Source organism: Saccopteryx bilineata, chromosome 1, assembly GCF_036850765.1.
Source record: "Saccopteryx bilineata isolate mSacBil1 chromosome 1, mSacBil1_pri_phased_curated, whole genome shotgun sequence".
NCBI lineage: Eukaryota > Metazoa > Chordata > Mammalia > Chiroptera > Emballonuridae > Saccopteryx > Saccopteryx bilineata.
In genome coordinates this window covers 318,170,266-318,191,837 of record NC_089490.1, presented here as the reverse complement: position 1 = coordinate 318,191,837, position 21,572 = coordinate 318,170,266, and the positions used below count along the sequence as shown (strand labels likewise).

Below are 21,572 nucleotides of genomic sequence, written 5' to 3'. Positions count from 1 at the left end.
AAAAAGTGGGGGAAAATATTTTTGAGGGACTCTTCATGTGGAAATAAAATTAGGCTTATTGTATGTTAAGAAGCATGAGGATTTTTGACTCCATGAAATAATTTTCTCATATATTACCTTTCAGAATTAGAAGGGTTTTCTCTGAGAGATAAGATGTGTTAGTAAAGCAGACAAAATCATGGATTAATTGATGCCTTGCCTGTCAGGAATTGTAGAGAGGGCTCCTAAGAATTGTATAAGGAAGTGGGGATTTTTCTTCTGTTCTTCTAAAGAGTGTCTGCTTTATATATGCAATTTGGAGAAATTATAAAAACGTTAGTTCACATCTAATTGTTTGCTACTTCCATGATGTTATGAGTTGTTGTAAACAACTTATTATTGCATACTGCACATACAGGTAAATGATTAATATCTGTCCTGTCTATGAGTCAGAGATGATGAATGAAGCTTTTGGAATCAAGGTGCTTCTGCCAAAGTGCATTTTTTTCTAATTTTGATTTTTTAAAATCAGGTTCTCTTTGCAGTCAGTACTTACATATTTTCGTCTTATGTCTAAAGAAGATTCATGTTGCCAGCTAGATGTAGAATGAAGGCTTAAACTAGTTTCATATTTTACATTCATTTCAACAGTGAAAAATTATCTTACTAAACAAATACTTGTTGAAACTAACTTTTAAGTTACAAGTATATAATTTATTGATTTATACTTGTCATGAAGAAATCTGATAATAAATGGTCCAAATGTGGAAGGTGATATAATTTGATTGAAAACTTATAAATGTTGACTTTAGAAACAATTAATTATTGCATTGTGACCACAGATGAATGACTTTTTGAAGTCAGTTGGTCCAATTACTGCAAGATTATAGACGGGTGATCGCTGGTATTTTTAAAGCCTTTCCTAGGTCAGCAAGATCTTCTGGAGAAGCCTTGTTGTACCTTAGCTTGGCAAGTGATAGAGTGGAATTATGGTGGCACTAGCTACATTTATCAATGACACATATGTATGTGCTGGTATGGTTGTGAAGTGTGTAAAAAAAAAGCTTAGTCTGTATATTATGTATAATATCTTTTACTGAATTTACTGTTTAAAAATAAGTTCTTCAGATTTGTATATTGAGCTTTTATTTTAAAAGAATCCTTTGTCTTTATTACACTGAAAATTATTGCCTTCTTCAGCTGTCTTATAGTTTTCCTACAGGAAATAGTTCTTCAAGTAGTTGGTCAACAACTTCCTATTTCTTTATAAGCTGCTGAATAACTTCCTGAATTAGTATTCTATAATATCTCTGGTTACAGGAGTGTTTTTCTCAGTTATTTTATTGAATCTGATACCTTGTAACTATTACCATGTACAAAGAACTTATTGTATACAATGTACTACCATCTAGGACTTTATACTTTGATTTAAGAAATCTAATCCAGCAATTTTAAAAGTTTGTAGATTTGCATTGTTTAACAATTCTAATTTTTCAAAGGTCATTTTGTTTCATTTCTATTATTTATCACTTTCTGAGTATATGACTACAGTGTTTTTAAACCTTGAAGATTCAAGGTTTTTTGTGGCTGTGATCAGATTAAAAATTATATTGAGAATCTTGATCGACAGTTTAAAAAGGTGTTTTTTCAGGATTCAACATTGCACATCAAATAAATTAGCCAGTTTTACAACATTAAGTGAGCTTGCCTTGTAGATATTATTGGTCACTATTAATGGTTTGATTCTTTTTTCTTACTTCAGAAGTTAATGCTCCACTGCTCTAATCAAAGCTACCTTAGAATGAAAGGAAATGAGTTAAACTGTGTCTTCTTATAATTTGATCTATGTTTCTCCCAAACACTTGTCCTACAGAAGACTATAAATACATGCAGTGGTTTTTGTTACCTTAGTAAAGATTACATGTTTTTTTAAAAGGAACAGTTTTATAAAGAATAAGGCTATTCTGTTTTTTTTGTTTGTTTGTTGGTTGGTTAGTTTCTTCCTATCAAGTTTAACTTGATATGATTTCCTTTTAAAAGTAAAAAGCTTGTAATATTACCATTGAATGTTTAGCTGCCAACAAAACAAAACACACAATTCAAACTGTAATCACAAAGTATTTCCCTATCTGAGGGGAGGGCCAGTCTCTGCCTGTTTGTCTTGCTATTGAGGTTGAGTGGGGAGAGAAGATGAAAGTATGCCCTCAGCTCTAAGAAAAAATGCTTGTTTCTGCTCAGTGGGTGGGCATCCCAGAAAAGAATGGCCCGAAGTGCCACAATGATTTAGGCAGAAAAATGCTGGAGGAACTCTTGAGTAAGTACAGTGGCAGAAGAAAAACAGTTGGAAGATAGTGGATGTGACAGAGTAAATAGAACATGGAGATTAATGTATTTTCTGAGGGGAAACAAGGAGTATTTTTAGTGTGGACTAAGAAAGCTGTTTAGTTAACAAACTAGATGTTTAAATGCAGCAAACTCTCAGTGGGCTACAAGGTGGTAGGCTAATTTTTTAAAAAAAAATAACATTCAAAAATATTCCTCCCCAAAAGCCTCATGTTAACTATTTAAAAAAATATCCAATTTTGAATAATTGAAACATAAAAGAATGCTTTTGATACTCAGAGATCAGTCCTAACTAGTAATGAATAAAAATGTGTTTCACTTTATAGTTAGAAAAAAATGCAAATTAGCATCCTAAAATAGTAATGCTAATAATCTAATAACTAAATTGTTTTTTACCTTAAGGCTTTGAGGAAGAGGTAAACTCTAAACCTAACCTTTTAGTTGTCTAAATGTATAGTGAGCCCTGGCCAGTGGGCTTAGTGATAGAGCGTCAGCCCAGTGTGTAGAATCCCGGGTTCAATTCCCAGCCAGGGCACGTAGGAGTAGTGCCCATCTGCTTCTCCACACTTCCCCTTCTCTTTCTCTCTGTGTCTCTCTTCCCTTCCTGCAGCCAAGGCTCCATTGGAGCAAAGTTGGCCCCGGCGCTGAGGATGGCCCCATGGCCTCCGCCTCTGGCGCTAGAATGGTTCCAGTTGCAACAGAACAATGCGCCAGATGGGACAGAGCATCGCCCCCTGGTGGGCTTGCTAGGTGGATCCTGGTCGAATGCATGTGGGAGTCTGTCTCTGCCTCCCTGCTTCTCACTTAAGAAAAAAAAATGTATAGTGGAAGTTAGGTTTAGGATAAACCAAAGTGAAGTCATTTTAAAAGCAGTTCCTAAGACTTTAGATTATTCAAACTTAATTTGCCACTATCAGTAATAGTATAATTTAGCCATTAATTGTGGCTTGAAAGTTTAATAGTTGAGTAGCATTATATACAGGGAGGTCTTAAAGAATTGTATGGTTCTGTAACTATGGTTACTAAGTCATGCAGTTCTTACAAAAAGGGCTTCTAATTCTAGGATTAATCAGAACCTCAAGCCATGAAAGGGACATTGCTGTTTTTATGAAGAAGAACTGCTTCATGGTTCTGGTTGCTCAAGTACTGTAGTGCCAAGTTTCCTGGGAACAAATACTGTCACAGTGGAAGCACTTCTGTTTGGGCAGGGCTTGGCCCCCCTCTAAAAGCAAACAAAGAAGTTTAGTATAAATCATGAGGGGTTTTTTTTTTTTCTTCTTGCTCTCTTTAATATTTCAGACAAGAAAAATTGGTCAGTAACTTAATTGTCATTAGCATGAGAAGAATCATAATCTTGAATATGTCCAATGGTAAGATGTTTCTCTGAATTATGTTTCAAATTAACAAAATAATGCAAATGGAAGTATCTTTAAAATACCACTGTTTGCTTCCACCAAATATTTACAGTACCTTATATGTGGCTAGTGTTATTACTTATCTTCACTCTCCTGTGGTTCCTAACTCTTATCAGACCAGCAGGGTCCTGATTTGGGGGTGGTGAAGGTTCTTTTCATTAAAAGCTCCTTCCTTCCTCTTGCATTTGCTTACTTAACCTAAAGTGAGGGGTTTTTCTTTATTTTTAAAGCAAGGTCTTTATTTGACCAGAAAGTGTGTTTAGAGAGAAGTGTTGTTTTTGATACATTCATAGAAACAGTTTATAGACTATTTTATTTGGGGTTTAGAATAAAGACGGTTTTCTTCAGTGTGATGCTACTATGTGCGTTCACAAAATTAAATATAAACTAGAAAGCTTTTTGAAATTTCACTTCTCATATATTTAGATGTAACTGTAATATGAAATTGGCTTTTGGGAAGGAACTAAACCCTATCACGTAGGACAGGGGTCGGGAACCTATGGCTCACGAGCCAGATGTGGCTCTTTTGACGGCTGCATCTGGCTCACAGACAAATCTTTAATAAAAAAATAATAATGTTAAAAATATAAAACATTTTTATGTATTACAATCCATTCATTTCTTAGTGCTCATGTTCATGGTTGCATGTGGCTGGAGCCAATCACAGCTGTCCTCCGGGACAACACCAAATTTTTATTGGATAATGCATAATGTACATGGGTCATCGTATGGCTCTCACGAATTACATTTTAAAATATGTGGCATTCATGACTCTCTCAGCCAAAAAGGTTCCCGACCCCTGATCTTAGAGATGCAATTAAAATGTGGACTTTTTTTTTATTTTTAGTGAGAGGAGGGGAGGCAAGGCAGAGGCAGAGGCAGACTCCGACTCCCGCATGCGCCCAGGCCAGGATCCACCGGGCAAGTCCACTAAGGGGTGATGCTCCACTGCAGCCAGAGCCATTTTTTAGCACCTGGGCGGAGGCCATGGAGACATCCTCAGTGCCCCAGGCCAACTCACTCCAATGAGCAATGGCTGCAGGAGGAGAGGAGAAGAGAGACAGACAGACAGACACAGAGAGAAGTGAGGGGAAGGGGTGGAGAAGCATACCGGCGCCTCTCCTGTGTGCCCTGACTGGGAATCAAGCCCAGGACTTCCACATGATGGGCCGACACTCTACCACTGAGCCAACTGGCCAGGGCCAAAATGTGGATTTTTTAATGTACAGACGTGTATACGAGGTTCCTTTTGTTTTATATCAATAAAACTGTCCTTCCTTCCTCTTCCTCCCAGTGTATCAGATTTTACAGCTTTTTAATAAGGTGTATGTTTTTTTTTTTTTTATAAAAGTAACAGATGTTCATTTTATACTGGGACATCTCTTCCCTCTCATCTGGCAGGTCCCAGCATACTCTTGTTGGTTGGTTATTCTCTCTACCGCTTTTCTCTTTCTTGATTTGCCCACTCTTAGAATTGGCTTATCCCACAGGAGTTGGCTGAGAAAGTCATGGTAGGTAAGGGCATTGAGATCTTTTATATTTAAAAAGACCTTTTTAAAAAACATTTTGGGCCCTGGCCGGTTGGCTCAGTGGAAGAGCGTCAGCCTGGCATGCGGGGGACCCAGGTTCGATTCCTGGCCAGGTCACATAGGAGAAGCGCCCATTTGCTTCTCCACCCCCCCTTCCTCTCTGTCTCTCTCTTCCCCTCCCGCAGCCAAGGCTCCATTGGAGCAAAGATGGCCCGGGCGCTGGGGATGGCTCCTTGGCCTCTGCCCCAGGCGCTAGAGTGGCTCTGGTGCGGCAGAGTGACGCCCCGGAGGGGCAGAGCATCGCCCCCTGGTGGGCAGAGTGTCTGCCCCTGGTGGGCGTGCTGGGTGGATCCCGGTCGGGCGCATGCGGGAGTCTGTCTGACTGTCTCTCCCCGTTTCCAGCTTCAGAAAAATACAAAAAAAAAAAAATAAATAAATAAAAATACAAATAAAAAACATTTTGTACATTTTAATTTATTTATTTTTCCAATGATTTTTTTTTAAGAGAGAGAAACATTGACCTGTTCTTATTTATGCATTCATTGGTTGATTCTTGTATGTGCCCTGACTGGGGATCGAACCCGCAACCCTGGTGTATGAGAGCAAGGCTCTAACCAACTTAGCAACCTGTCAAGGGCTAAAAATATCCTTTATCTGTTAACATGTGTTGGGGAGTTTGGTTGTAGGATTCAAGGGTTAGTTATTTTTTCTTGGAGTTTTAAAGTCACTGCATCATTTTATTCTAGCTTCTAATTTTCTTACTGAGCAGTTAAACCCAGTTTGCTTCCTTGGGGATTTTAGTGTCCCCCCTCCCCTTTTGATGGGGGTTGGTCTTAAATTTCATGGAGTGACTTGAGGCATTTTTTTTCTTTTCTTTTTTTTTATTCGTTGTAAAGATCTCATGGTTTGGAAACAGTCTTCATTGTGAATGGTGCGCCTTAACATTTTTCATTTCAGTTGTCCTAACTGTCCTTTGGTAATGTAGATAATTGTTTTATTAGTTCTTGTATAATTTCTTCCAGTCTGTTGAATCTATTCTCTTTTCCTAGAATGGCTAGTCAGAATAAAGCTTCAGTTTTCTTATCTTTACCCCCTATTTTCCTTCACTTAGCCCTTTATTCTGCTTTCTGGGAGATTCCTTCAACTTTAACTTTTAACTTTTCAGTTGATTTTTTCCCCAAAAAAAGCTACTTACCATTCATAATTTCCAGGGACTCTTTTTTGAGCTCATTGTTTCTTTGTTATTTTTAATGACATGCTGTTCTTATTTTATGGATGTAATAATAAAATATTTCTGAGTATATAATAGGTGTGTTTTTAAATTTATTTTTCTGCTATTTTTAGTGTCTTAAGTGGGCTTCCCTGAACTGTGATGCAGCAAGGAACAGCAAGGCCCTGAAGATGTGGGGGCCCTAAATGCCCGAGTCTTAATTAGGTTCTCTTGTAGTGGCCAGTTTCTCCAGATAAAAGTCTGCAGCCCTCTTTCTAGAGAGCAGTGGTGGTAATGGGTGTTAAGACTTCTTGCTGGTGTTTTAGGGTTGACCAGCGTGGAGTTTCATCCCTGCTCTTGGCTGTGCCAGGTTTCTGAATTCAGAATATCTGGCACCATTTCTCTGGAACATAAAATTTCCCATTTCCCTGGCCAGGGACAGGACGTGTAATAGGTTTTGTTTTTGTTTTTTTTGTAATAGGTTTTTAAAAGTTGTACGTAGGCTAAATTTTTGTAAATTGAATTTGTGATTATTTGGTTGACTATGTCAAGTTGCAGTTTTCTAAGCCCAAAACAGTCAATAGACAATTTTATGTGATTTAACTTAAATACTACAGGATTTTATTTTTATTTTTATTTTTTTACAGAGACAGAGAGTCAGAGAGAGGGATAGACAGGGAGAGATAGACAGGAACAGAGAAATGAGAAGCATCAATCATTAGTTTTTCGTTGCGCATTGCGACACCTTAGTTGTTCATTGACTGCTTTCTCATATGTGCCTTGACCACAGGCCTTCAGCAGACCCAGTAACCCTTTGCTTGAGCCAGTGACTTTGGATCCAAGCTGGTGGCTTTTGCTCAAACCAGATGAGCCCGTGCTCAAGCTGGCGACCTCGGGGTCTCGAACCTGGGTCCTCAGCATCCCAGTCCAACACTCTATCCACTGTGCCACCGCCTGGTCAGGTCGATCATTTTTTTAATGAATACTTAAGTAAATGCTTTTACCAGGCAAGTGATTAATTCAGTTACATTTGTCCTATTTGGTGTCAGTTTTTCTAGTATACATTTTCACATGTTAGGTTTTCTTAAAGAGGGAACTGTATACTTTGATACCAGGGTGTTTGGCATTGGACAGTGCACAGATTTTGTTCAGAGTGTTTGGATTCTGAAATAGTGCGAAGAGGCAGAGAGATTGGAAACTTAATTCCTGTTTTTATATATGATATTGGAGATAATTATATCTGTATGTTATTTTCAAATACTTTGTTGAGTGTACATAGTTTTAAAAAGTAGGCCTTTAAAGTCTAACAGCTTTATGAAGTTAACATGTATCTGTCTTCTTATATTCATTCTTCCTGTCTAGTTTTCATCAACATAAATGGTGTTGGGATAAGGAAAATATTTATGTATATTTAAATTGATTAAATAATTATTGGTATACTTATGTAGGTTAACCCCCAGAGATATAGAACTTGATTGGATTTTAGTAAAGGTTGTTGGTTTCCCCGGCAAGTGCTCTTTTAATTCAGAAAAGTAGCCTGTGCTGTTTTCAGTACCATTGTCAATGTCATAGAATAATGTTCATATAAACCCTGGCTGGTTGGTTAGAGCGGTCCCGATACTGAAAGATTGTGGGTTCGATCCCTGGTCAGGGCACATACAGGAACAGATCAATGTTTCTTTCTCTTTCTCCCTTCCCCTCTAAAATCAATATATTTTTTTAAAAATATATTAATATAAAAAAATTTTTTAGAACTTTACTTTTATATTTTTAAACTTTTTTTCAGTTACAGTTTACATTCTATATTATTTTGGAGAGGGTATTTTCTTTACCTATAAACTAACCATGGAGATGTAAGTAGTTAGAATTTCATGAAAACTGAGTTTAGGCCTTGGTCAGTTGGCTCAGCTGTAGAGCGTTGGCCTGGTGTGTAGAAGTCCAGGTTCGATTCCTGGCCAGGGCACACAGGAGAAGTGCCCATCTGCTTCTCCACCCTTCCCCCTCTCCTTCCTCTCTCTCTCTCTCTTCCCCTCCCACAACCAAGGCTCCATTGGAGCAAGGCTGGCCCAGGCACTGAGGATGGCTCCATGGTCTCTGCCTCAGGTGCTAGAATGGCTCCAGCCGCAACAGAGCAATGCCCCAGATGGGCAGAGCATTGCCCCATGGTGGGCATGCCTGGTGGATCTCTGTCGGGTGCCTGCAGGAGCCTGTCTGACTGCCTCCCCACTTCTTACTTCGGAAAAATATATATATAAAAAACCTATACACACAAAAAACTGGGTTTAGGTTAAAATGGATTCATCTAGAGGTGATGACAGAGATGCTTTAGGACTTTTGTTGTTAATGATCTCTAGTTGAATTTCTCCAGACCAGGAGTCCCCAAACTACGGCCCGCGGGTGCGTATGCGGCCCCCTGAGGCCATTTATCCGGCCCCCACCGCACTTCTGGAAGGGGCACCTTTTTCGTGGTGGTCAGTGAGAGGAGCACATTGACCATCTCATTAGCCAAAAGCAGGCCCATAGTTCCCATTGAAATACTAGTCAGTTTGTTGATTTAAATTTACTTGTTCTTTATTTTAAATATTGTATTTGTTCCAGTTTTGTTTTTTTACTTTAAAATAAGATATGTGCAGTGTGCATAGGGATTTGTTCATAGTTTTTTTTTTATAGTCCGGCCCTCCAACGCTCTGAGGGACAGTGAACTGGCCCCCTGTGTAAAAAGTTTGGGGACCCCTGCTCCAGACTCACTTTTTCATTAGTCTCTGCCTTGATTAGGTAAAAAGCAGTTATGTGTGGTAATGTTTTGTGGAAAAGAGGAAGCAAACCTTTTTCAAACCACATAACTTAAGTGACCAGTGCAAAACCAGACCTAGGCCCTATAGTCATCAGTGAAAAGTGTTCAATGATACTGGAAAGTGGATACTTCTGAGTTGTAAAAGGTATTAAAATGTTGAATGATTTGGAGGAGTGAAACAAAAGCAATACATTTTGGTTAACTATGTAGAGTAAGGAAGTGTGTTAAAATAGCCAAGTGCTAAGGTTAGGAACGAGCAAAATAAATAAGTGGAGAATTTTTGAGACCCTGTCTGGAACTAGCCTTATCAAGTGATAGGGTCACAGTTAAAATTTATTGAGCTCACGGGCTCACCTGGATAACTTTTTAAAGTTTATATATATATATATATATATATATATATATATATATATATATATATATATATATATATATAAAACTTATAGGGGAGAGTTGGCCAAAATACAGATGTTTCTGTTTTTCCCTGTACACATGTTCAGACTGATACAGGTTATGTTTCAGAAATTGTGTAGTTTGGATGGGCTCCAGATAATGTAATAGGATCACTTTTATCCCCTCCCAGCTGGAGGGTGTGCAGACTTTCCTGTTAGGACTGGTACAAATCTCGTCTTATGGGTGACAAAATAATCACTGTGTTCAGACAATGATAAATAAAATTATTATCATTGTCCTCTGTACTTGACGATAAAGCATACCCTTTGTGTACCTGTCTTTTATTGTTTTCAGTTAGTGCCCATCACACCACGGGTAAGAATTTGCACAGCTTATCTGTCAGTGTCCTGACAACTTCTACTCCCTCAAACATGGTGTGATTTTTCTCAAGAACTACTTGGTTCTGGATGGTGTGTGTTGGGTTATTTGCATTGATGTGGATATAGTTTCTTTTTCTCTGCTTTTTTTTTTAAGTTACTGTCTTTGAATTCACTCTATATGCTTAGTAGTTTTCTTGATTTCATAAAAACCTACCTTGTGGTTTAATGTAGCAGACACTATTTTAAGGATTCACTGAGTCCCACTCTATGGAGTTGGACAAAATTAATAGGATGTCAGTCTTGATGGATTGAATGAGTCTCAAGACTCATTCAATTTATTGCAAAGCATCTTGTTTGCCTTTTTATTGCTGTCTCTCACCGGAGCACCTGTCCTCTTTGGATTTTGTCCTCTTTGTTCAATCTTATATGTGTAACTGTTGATATATTTATTGGCAGATGACATCTCCTAGACTGCTCATTTATTTCAGAGTCTATTGGTCGAGAGTCACCCTGATTAATGCCTTCAGTTCCTGCATAATTATTGTAACTAGAACCATTTTTAAAAAATATACTTGTTTTCTGGATATTAATGAATAACAGCAATTCTACTTAGGGTATTATAAGTCTCTTCCATGGACAAGGAATATTTGACTGCTTTAGAATTAAATAAATAAGAGAGAAAATTCTGTTGTAAAAAGTGGTACCAGGGAGTAGACTACTGTGGTAGAGTTCAGGTGAAGAGATAGTACTCAAGTTATGGAATTAGCATTTTCAACTCTGTGAATATTGAGTGGAGGAGGTGGGGAGTCAGAGACTGAGCTGCAAGAAGGTTTTCTGGTAACAAAGGATTTGATTTTCCTACTCAGATGACATTTGTGTTTTAAGAGACTCGTCCCTTCATCAGAATGAAGCTGTTAATTGTAGTTAAATCTGCCCTCTCACTGTGGCCATTAAAAAAAAAACCCTAATATCAAAACACTTGAAAAACCATTAAAAGACTTGGCTTTATTCACTGCTTGAAAAAAATGTTGGACCATCTATTACATGAACATTATCAAATATAGTTGTATCCTTTAAAAGTTTGTTTTGATATTATAGCCTATTTAAGATTTTTTTCTTTTTGCAACTTTTTGACACTATTATTTTTCAGAAAATGCTAGTTGAAAGGGATGATTTTCATTTTTCTGTTACTGTTTAAGTTTAGCTTAATGTTCATTTGTTTATCAAGTGAAATTTAGACTTATGCAAAGTAGTATAAACTTCATGCATTATTTCTGTTTTATACATCACTGCACAAATTGAATTAATAGTAAAATAATAGTGTAAAAACTATACATTTTTAATTTTTAAAGTTACCTAGGAACACTACTGATAACCAAAACATTCTCTTTCAGAGATTTAAAAAAAATTTTAAATTAAGCGTTAGAATTTGTTCTAGACAAACAGAATCAGATAGTTTAGCCCATTTTACATTACCATAACCAGATAAATACTTGAGAGCTTGTTTATTAATCAACTATACTAAAAATAAATTGTAAAGCAAAATCTGATACTCTATCACCATTAATAGTTACTGTAGAAACTAAATTTTGTTTTTTAAAACACTCTAAAATTTTAAACTTAATAACATTTTCTGGAACACAGAAAATGCCACTCAGAATTCTTTACCTAAACTTACTGAGTTTAATTTGGTTTTGAAAGGAAGTTAGTTTCAGGAATGCTAATAATTAAGAAATGAATATAGTCTACAGCAACATATTAGGCTGTTAAGATTTCAACTCTTTTTTTATTTTGAAACAGAGAGAGGGACAGAAAGGAAGGGAGAGAGATGAGAAGCATTAATTCTTTGATGCGACTCCTTAGTTGTTCATTGATTGCTTTTTCATATGTGCCTTGACTAGGGGGCTACAGCAGAGAAAGTGACCCCTTGCTCAAGCCAGCGACCTATGAGGTCATGTCTGTGATCCCTTTCTCAAGCCAGCGACCCCACACTCAAGCTGATGACCTTGGGTTTCGAACTTGGGTCCTCTGCATCCCAGTCCAATGCTCTGTCCACTTCGCCACTGGCTGGTCAGGCCCAACTCTTTTATAATAAATAAGTCACATGGAGGTCATTTACTGTTGCTGGTTGTCTTAGTAAGCTGAGCTGTCTTAACAAACCGCAGACAAGATGGCTTAAACAGCCATCCAGTATTTCTCACAGTTGTGGAAGCTACAAACTCCAAGATCAAGGTGCCAGTAAGGTAGGTTGTGTTCTGAGGCTTACTCTCCTGGCTTGCTGTATGCTTTCACCTCACTTCTGTGTGTACAGAGGTTTCCGTACATGTTGGTGGGAGCCTTGTAAGAGGATGAAGGCAGAAGCTGCAAAGTTCATGAGGCCTACATTATGTCACTCCTACTAATTCTTAAATCTGTTGGTTTAAGCATTTGACAGAGTCAGCCCAGATTCAGGGAATTGGGAAGTAGACTGCCTCTTGACAAAAGGAGTTGCCAGATATTGTGGCCATGTTCTTAAGTCTACCATACGTACATGGGAAGTTTTAAAAAATATTGTTCAAAATAAAGAAGTATTATCTGGGGCCTAAAAAACTCAGGGTAGAGCATAATGTCCCTGGAAAACAGTAATAGTTAACTATTGTACTGTTAAGTAAAATCTCATTTTTTGCTGAATAATGTAAGTTGATAGATGTTTTTCTCTTGAGATGCCATCAAATCAGTCAAGTTTTTTAAAACCATTCAGTAGGTTAGACAAAATATGGGCTTTGGAGTTACAATTTATATTTATTGTTCAATACCAGGGATTGTCATTGACATCTAATTACAATTATCCTCTAGTTTGACTCTGGCATTTTACCAAAAAAGGAAAATTTTCTCATTTGACATTATTTATCTTTAGATTAATTTAGGTATGAACTCATTGGAACATACAGCAGAAATGAAACCTGGATTTCCTGGTACCTATTTGGTTTGATTTAATTACACTGCTTTCTTTCCCTATCTGAATTCAATTGAGGAACATCTGTATTGTTATTGCTAATAGAGCTGACTTTATTAATTGGCTATTTATTGAATTTTTGTGAATATAGACAAGTTATCTGAATTATCAAGCTATATATGTGTATAGTATATATAAATATAAGTACTCATAGTGACTTTAGAAGATAACTATTTATGTCATTCCTGCTTCTCAAAAGTGGTTTTTGTGACCACACCACATATTTAGGTATCCAGGTTGCTTATGAATGAACACTTGAGGATAACTGCTTCACTGGGAGTTATAGAAGACATTCTCAAACATTGAATTTCAAACTAAGCATCTATCTCTTTTTCTAAAGGCCTATCAAAACAAGGTTTTTTCTGCTCTTTAAGAAATTGGATGATTATATGTAAAGCCAGAAGCCAGGGCCAGAGCCACCATCAGAGCAGCCTTCCGGCCCATGCAGGTTCGCATTGGATTCGGACAGTCGGCAAAGAAACAGCGGAGCCAAAAACTGGTGGGCCATAGTCTTTAATTCTAGCTTTGCACCCGGCGGGCAAGTAAAAATACACACTGGGCTCCAAAACCCAGTCACATTCAGTGCTCACAAAGCTACTGACTTATCTGAGTTTCCTAGAATCAAAGGTTTCTAGCTCACCAGACTTATTCACCTCTGTTCCCCATCTCCTTTCCTTATCCCAGATACAAACTCTACACAAACTGGCATCTCACTCAGCACTCCACCATCTTGGCTGCTTCTCCTGGCCTCCTCCACGTGGCCTTTCTCTGCTCTCCTCTGCTCTCACTTCTAATACTAGTCTCAGGAACCAAGAACCCAAGCTCCCACTTCGTCCCCATTTTATAGTGTAGCAATCCAAACTCTTTTTTTTTTTTTTTTTTCATTTTTTCTGAAGCTGGAAACAGGGAGAGACAGTCAGACAGACTCCCGCATGTGCCCGACCGGATCCACCCGGCACGCCCACCAGGGGCGATGCTCTGCCCACCAGGGGGCGATGCTCTGCCCCTCCGGGGCGTCGCCATGTTGTGACCAGAGCCACTCTAGCGCCTGGGGCAGAGGCCACAGAGCCATCCCCAGCGCCCGGGCCATCTTTGCTCCAATGGAGCCTTGGCTGCGGGAGGGGAAGAGAGAGACAGAGAGGAAAGCGCGGCGGAGGGGTGGAGAAGCAAATGGGCGCCTCTCCTGTGTGCCCTGGCCGGGAATCGAACCCGGGTCCTCCGCACGCTAGGCCGACGCTCTACCGCTGAGCCAACCGGCCAGGGCTGCAATCCAAACTCTTAATCCAATATACAAAACAGGGAAGTCTCTAATACAAAGTCACTTCTTTGAGGCATGATTGGATTGTACAGCCCTACATCAAAAAGGGTAGGAAAGGCTTAATCCCAAAACCAAGCCCCAGGCTACAAGGATTCTCCCTGCCTTTAGCCCACCCCAACACACTTAATATCACCTGGGCAATGGCCTCTTTAACAAAGTGAGCATAATACATTTTATCTGCCCAACATTATAAAAAACTGTTTTTTTAAGTCTTTGTAATTTGTTACCTAAAAGTTGAATTTAAATAGTGAATTAGATTTTAGCACTGTGATTCATACTCCTACAATCAGTAATGTGATTGTAGCAGGATAATCCTAGTTACACTCTTGACTTTTTTTTTTCTTTTGAAAGTTTTATGGCAGCCCCTCCATTTTTGGTAGTGGAGTTGTGTTGGGTGCATGAAGAGGCTCCCCCCACCCCCCAAAAAGCTGCTATTTATGGAGCATTTCCTCAGGCCTGCAATTTGAAGCCATTACAGCAAAGTTGCTGAGCAAGTCAGTGATTACATGCCAGCCGTCACCGAGGCCCCCACCCTGCAGCCTGTGTGGATAAGAGTTCAGGATTACTGCTGTGCAAAGTCTGCCCTCTTCAATTATTGTCAATTGCTTACTTTTTAAAGAGCAGGAGAGTGTCATGCATTCTAAACCACTTTCTTAACAATTAGATTATTAGGCAGTTTTAGGATATAAGCTAGTTTTTAGGAAGTAGTTCAGCATCCAAGAATACACTTGCCCCCATCTCTCACTCCCTTTTAGTTAATTAAAATCAGGTCATCTTATCAAATACAGATCTTGTCCAGCAGTTTTGCTTAAGCTCACAAACGCAGATGTTATTTAGGGGTAATCTTTCAGAGGGATTTCAACTTAATGTGTACATCCTGTAGACCTAGAGTCTGTGTTTGAGAGGAGTTTGATTTTCAGATTTCAGGTAACTGTGTTGCCGACCTGTGAAAACACTGTTCATTTCTCTATAGAGTTTTGGTTTTCACAAAAAAATAGTAATAGAAAATAAATGGTCTCATTTGTGTTTGATAACAACACACAATGAAATAAAAGCCAATAAGCTTCAGTCTGCTCAGGAATAAAATTACTAGTAATGGTTTTGTCTTAAATGGGACACTTTTTTTTCTATTGAATTTATTGGGGTAACTTGGTTAATAAAATTTGTAGGCTTCAGGTATACAGTTCTATAATATGTCATCTGTATATTGTACTGTGTTCACCACCCCAAGTCAAGTCTCTGTCACCATGTATCCCTCCCCTTACCCTCTTCTATCTCCCCCCACTGCCCCTTCCCGATTGTTTGTGCCTGTGAGTCTTTGGAGTTTGTTTTGTTTGTTTTGCTTAATCTCTTCACCTTTATCACCCAGCCATGCAACCCCCCTTCCCTTCTGACAGCTGTCAATCTGTTCTCTGAGTCTGGGCCTGGAGAGCATTATGCTAAGTGAAATAAGCCAGGCAGAGAGAGACAAATACCATATGATTTCACTCATATATGGAACCTAATGAAAAAAATAAACTAACAAAATAGAAACAGTCATAGCAATAGGACACTTCTAACCTCCCCACTCCTTGGTGTCAAACTTTTATAAAAACTCAGTAGCTTTTTTATATTATAATCTGGTATCTTAAAAAATATTAGGCACTGTTCCACTGAATTTTCTGTTATGTTAAAAAATCTATATTGTTCTGGATCCAATTTCAAGAAAGTTTTTAATGACTGAGAAAAATGATTTTTAGTTATACCTGTAATTTTTTAATGAGAATTCTTTTTATAAAAGATATACAATAGGGAAGAAAAAATAAAGTTTTTATATACTATTTATACATTAATTTAATTTTAAATCATAGTACTAAAAGCTTTCCAAACATTGGCAAGAAAGGCTGAAAAATTTTTGGTCTTAAATTCTCCTGAAATTCTGCTAGGCATTCATGATGAGGAGCACTGTCTGACACTTCATAGCCCTTTGCTTCATTGAGGTGCAGACAAAACATAAAAGGGCTATCAGGATGCTTAGGATCACTGTTAGAAATATAAACTGAAGTTTATCACCATAAATATCTTGAATTTCTAGTCCAAGTCTTTCTTTATAAAAGTCTACAGATTTCTGTAGCCTTTCCAAACTCTCTTCACTAGTTTTTTTTAGCAGTGGAAATAGTTTCCTTCTTCCTAACATATTCTTCCTTAAGATCCTGGATATTTGCAGTCAGTACTTCCCAGTCCTGCTTTTTACCATTTACTTTAACAGTCAACTTTAACAAGTTTTCTTTTTTTCTTGGATGAGTTTACTCTTTTTGCAGATCTGATTTTGATATTCTAGATACATCTCTCTGAACCATTCATCTTCTTTCTTTAATTTCACAGACAGCTTTTCTGCAAATGCTTTATTGATGTCCTTGTAGGTATCTCTTAGTCCCACCATCTGACAGGAGGTGTCACTGGCATTGCTTTTGAATTTATTCCAAAATTCATTTATGTTTTTATCTAACAGTGCCAGTTCATCCTCTACCATTTTGTAAGACAATGTTTCTCCAGGAGGCTTGAGAACCCGCCACCTTCCCCAAACAAGGCATGGACTTATACCTGTAATTTTAATTTCAAGAACATCAATTGATAAAATCAGAAATTATTACAAGAATTGAAAGATGATTTTAATTCAAATTCTTTGAAATCTATAAGAGATAAGTATTTCCTAATTTATTATGTCTCTTTAACTCTCCCCTCCTCCATCCTTCCCTCCAAAACCCCATGGTGGTTAAGAACATAGACTGAAAGGAAAATAATTAGTGTCCTTATAAGATGCCCACAAAATTACTGTGCTTTTATAAAATAGCAACCTGATCCCTGAATAATCCTCTTGAGTTTCACATGTTGGGTGAAATAGTGAATTTCTTAATTGTGGCAGTTATAATTCAGAGAAATTTCCTAGTTTTGTGACTTAGGTTGAGGTTTAGGACATTATTCAGTAGTATGTAGCTAAATGATAGCCTTTGGAAACTGCTTTTTGAATTTTTTTTTTACACTGCTTATCAACACCCCTTTCCAGGAACTATTTAAATGAAATACAAATTACTTCAAGATTCAGCTCAGATTTTAATTCCCTAGAGTGTCTTCCAGATTTTTCCGAGTCCCAGCTCCGCTTTAGAGAGCTCCTCTCTGGCCTCCCCTGAATCTTGCTGCGTTTGGGGTATGTTTTCACTTACAGACTTGTACGTACTGCATTCCCCGCACCTAGCAGAGGTGCCAGCACGTATTCACTGTTCACCAAAAAAAAAAAGGTTGAGAATTGCTTTTACATCTATTCCCAGTCCTTTCAGAAGCATTGAGTTATTTTCATGTTTGGGTGCCTCAGAAAGCTTCAGCACCGTATAGAGCAGGGGTCCCCAAACTACGGCCCGCGGGCCACATGCGGCCCCCTGAGGCCATTTATCCGGCCCCCGCCGCACTTCCACTTCCGGAAGGGGCACCTCTTTCATTGGTGGTCAGTGAGAGGAGCACATTGACCATCTCATTAGCCAAAAGCAGGCCCGTAGTTCCCATTGAAATGTTGGTCAGTTTGTTGATTTAAATTTACTTGTTCTTTATTTTAAATATTGTATTTGTTCCCGTTTTGTTTTTTTACTTTAAAATAAGATATGTGCAGTGTTCATAGTTTTTTTTATAGTCCGGCCCTCCAATGGTCTGAGAGACAGTGAACTGGCCCCCTGGGTAAAAAGTTTGGGGACCCCTGGTATAGAGCATAAGGGCTGAGAGTATGTTGTTCCCATCCTCAGGTGTGTAAAACAGTTTTACACAACATATGTGAAACAAGTGACATGAGGAAATACCTTGTTTACTGCTAAACAACTTGGTAAGCCCCAAGTACTAAGTAGTTACTATGTTAGTAATCCAGAAAAAGAGATTGCTTGCTGTGTTGGAGTTGTTGGAATTTGTGGAGGAGTTTGGTCTTTGGTTGTATTTGAGGGATGGATAGGATTAGATAGGACTTGGTTTTATAACAAATACTGAAACCTTTTCTTGACTTTGCTTTCTTTATGAATGTCTTTGTAACTTGTATTTGATAAAAATAATTTTTTTTCCTCTTATTTAAATTTCCATTGCCAGGTTGTTTGTTACCCTCACAACAAACAGGATATTGTGAGGCCCATTCAGTTCACCATTGTGTCTTAAGCACTTATCATAGTGTCTGGCATACAATAAATTCTTAATAGTCTAGATGGCTGGCTAGCCGGTTTACCTATTTCCAGGAGACTCGGTTTCCTCATTTTGTAAAACCATGGGATTGAAATATGATTTCTAAATTTTCCAGCTCTAAAATGCTGTTAAAAATCAATAGAAAAAAATCACAAGATTTCTCAGGTCTGTGTACAAATACCAAGTTAAGTATTTTCTGATGTGATGTTATATTTACAATACTCTCAATTTAGCATAAAGTATACTAAGTTTAATATATAAATACCATATTTCCCCACATATAAGATGATCCCCATGTATAAGATGCACCTTAATTTGGGGGCCCAAAATTTGAAAAAAATGTATCATATAAAGTTATTGAACTCGTTTTATTCATCATAGAATTCATACAACTCCTCATCACTGTCAAAACTCAAATTCATTAGCTTGTCCTTATCTGTGTTTGATGACGAATCACTGTCTTCAACAATGAGCACAAAAACAAGTGCAAAAAAGTGGGAAATGCAAGTAAAGATATCTACAACCACTGTATAAGACACACCCAGTTTTTAGACCCCAAATTTTCTGAAAAAAGGTGAGTCTTATACATGGGGAAATAATGGTACTACTGTTAAGCAAAAAACAGCAATGTTGGTAATAAGAGTGGTATTTTGCCTGACCAGGCGGTGGCGCAGTGGGTAGAGCGTCAGACTGGGATGCCGAGGACCCAGGTTCGAGGCCTGAGGTCGCCAGCTTGAGCTTGGGCTCATCTGGTTTAAGCAAAAAGCTCACCAGCTTGGACCCAAGGTTGCTGGCTCGAGCAAGGGGTTACCCGGTCTGCTGAAAGCCTGCAGTCAAGACACATATGGGAGAGCAATCAATGAACAACTAAGGTGTCGCAACAAAAAACTGATGATTGATGCTTTTCCTGTCTGTCTGTCCCTATCTATCCCTCTCTCTGACTCTCTCTCTGTCCCTGTAAAAAAAAAAAAAAGAGAGAGTGGTATTTTAGCGGAAGGATTTTTATTTTTCTGATTGTGACTTAAACTGGAAGAAAATGAAAAGTATAAAACTGCTGATAATGACATTTAGGAATCTAGGTAGAAATTGAAAAGAAATTGATATTTAGGGGTGCAAGAGTTAGAAAAGAAAGAGCTGACCTTCCTAGATAAAGAATCAGTGAATAGTTTGGTGATACAGGTTTGGCAAGAATACAAACTGATTTTAAGAAATGTTAGTTCTGTCCTGGCTGGGTACCTCAGTTGGTCAGAGCATTGTCCTGCCACACCAAGGTTATGGATCCCTGATCAGGGCATATAAAAGAATCAACCAATGAATGCATAAATAAGTGAAATAGCAAATTGATTTCTTTCTCTCTCTCTCTTTCTTTTTTTCTTTCCCTTTCTCTTTCTCTCTCCCTCCTTCCTTCTCTTCTTCTATCTCTAAAATGAATTTAAAAAATTAAAAAATATATATTGGTTTTGTTTGAGGAAATGCTAACATTTCACCAGTTGTTATTATCTATTGAACTTTAAAAATGACATTAGGGAAAAGAAATTCAAGATTTAAATGCCAACTCTTTCTCTTTTGTATCTTCCTTGTTAGCACAAAAACTTAGAGGCAGTCACCATCCCTAAGATCCAAAACCGGCTTTTTATAGCTTTCTGAGAGAAGAGCTATTCGTTATTGTGGGAGCATAGCAGTTCCAGACACTTTGCATACCTGCTGGAATCTCTTTTTCACAATCAGTTTTAATTATGAACTGTTTTTATTGCCAGATATAACTTAGAAAATTTTTTAACCCATTGTAGACAGTAATTCAAATTGCTGATGATTGTTTAGTTGTTTTGTTCATTTCATGTATGGAAGAATGTGAGAATAGGGTAGTGATTTATATTTAGATTTAATTTCAAAGAAAAACATTTAAACTTCCTTTTGAACATGTAAAAATTATTTTATATACTATATTTGACATAACTGCTTTAAAGTTAGAGAAAGCATGTCTTGGATACTTGCTGTGTGAATACAATACCTTACCTCATTTAATCTCTATAGTCTTAAATATCTGAATGTTACATATTTTATAGGTTGGAAACACTTCTTCAAGGCAGCCTCCCAACCATGTCTGTGTCATTCCATAGCACTAGCTATTTCTATTAAATCTATGGCTATCTCTTTATCATTAGTAGTTTTTTTTATAGACAGAGTTAAATCTGTGCTGTATTTCTCATAATCTCATTCAATTTGCATATTTATATGGTGATTATTAAACAGTTGTCGAATTAAACTATAATGCTTTAATTTCTTTACTGCATTCCTTAAAATAAATAACACCAATTAGGATGAACTATCTACTTGTTCAAAAGCTTCCCATGTGATTCTGATACATGTGTGCATCCGCTTATCAAATAATTGTTGAATGAATTGAAAACGTCAGTTTCAACATGTCATATACTTTAAATCATTTAACACATACATCAAGCTGTGAAATGGGTGGATCCTCATTTTATGTATGTGGAAGTTTAGCCAGCATGCCCCCTTGCCCCTCATTGGTAATTTAAGTTCCTTGTATTATTTTACACACACACACACACACACACACACACACACACACACACATATCTGTGATACTGTATATGACAGCACTACCTAACCTGTAAAAGACCATAAAAATATTGTCCTTTATTACCCGGCCTCATTTATTGCCAAGAGTAGGTCACATGGTATATAGGCACTAAGGGAGAAAGGTTACATAGACATCTTGCTTTATCTGAAAACCAATATTTTAGGTGAACAAATTACATGTTAGTTCTAAACATTGGATTAGAATTTGCTAAGGATTTCATTTAGTCTCATGTTGTTCTGCTTTTATATAATAATTGTGAAAACAGTAGCAAATTGACATCAGTACTTACTATAACTTCCTTAATGGAACTGTCTTAGTTGGCATTTTCCATTTCTGGGAATGGTAAGCAGTAAGAACGATTTCTTTCATAGTACCTGATTAAGAAAAAGTGGCCTTGTTAAAGACACATGGAGCAGA

At 37.7% G+C, this 21,572-nt stretch overlaps 1 protein-coding gene and 1 pseudogene across 12 annotated transcripts in view; one reads left to right on the top strand and one right to left on the bottom strand.

Moving 5' to 3' along the window:
* YAP1 (Yes1 associated transcriptional regulator) overlaps positions 1 to 21,572 on the top strand; it is a 127,367-nt gene that overhangs the window by 5,990 nt on the left and 99,805 nt on the right. The window lies entirely within an intron of this gene.
* Positions 16,196 to 16,929, bottom strand: LOC136316127 (kinetochore protein Spc25 pseudogene; annotated as a pseudogene).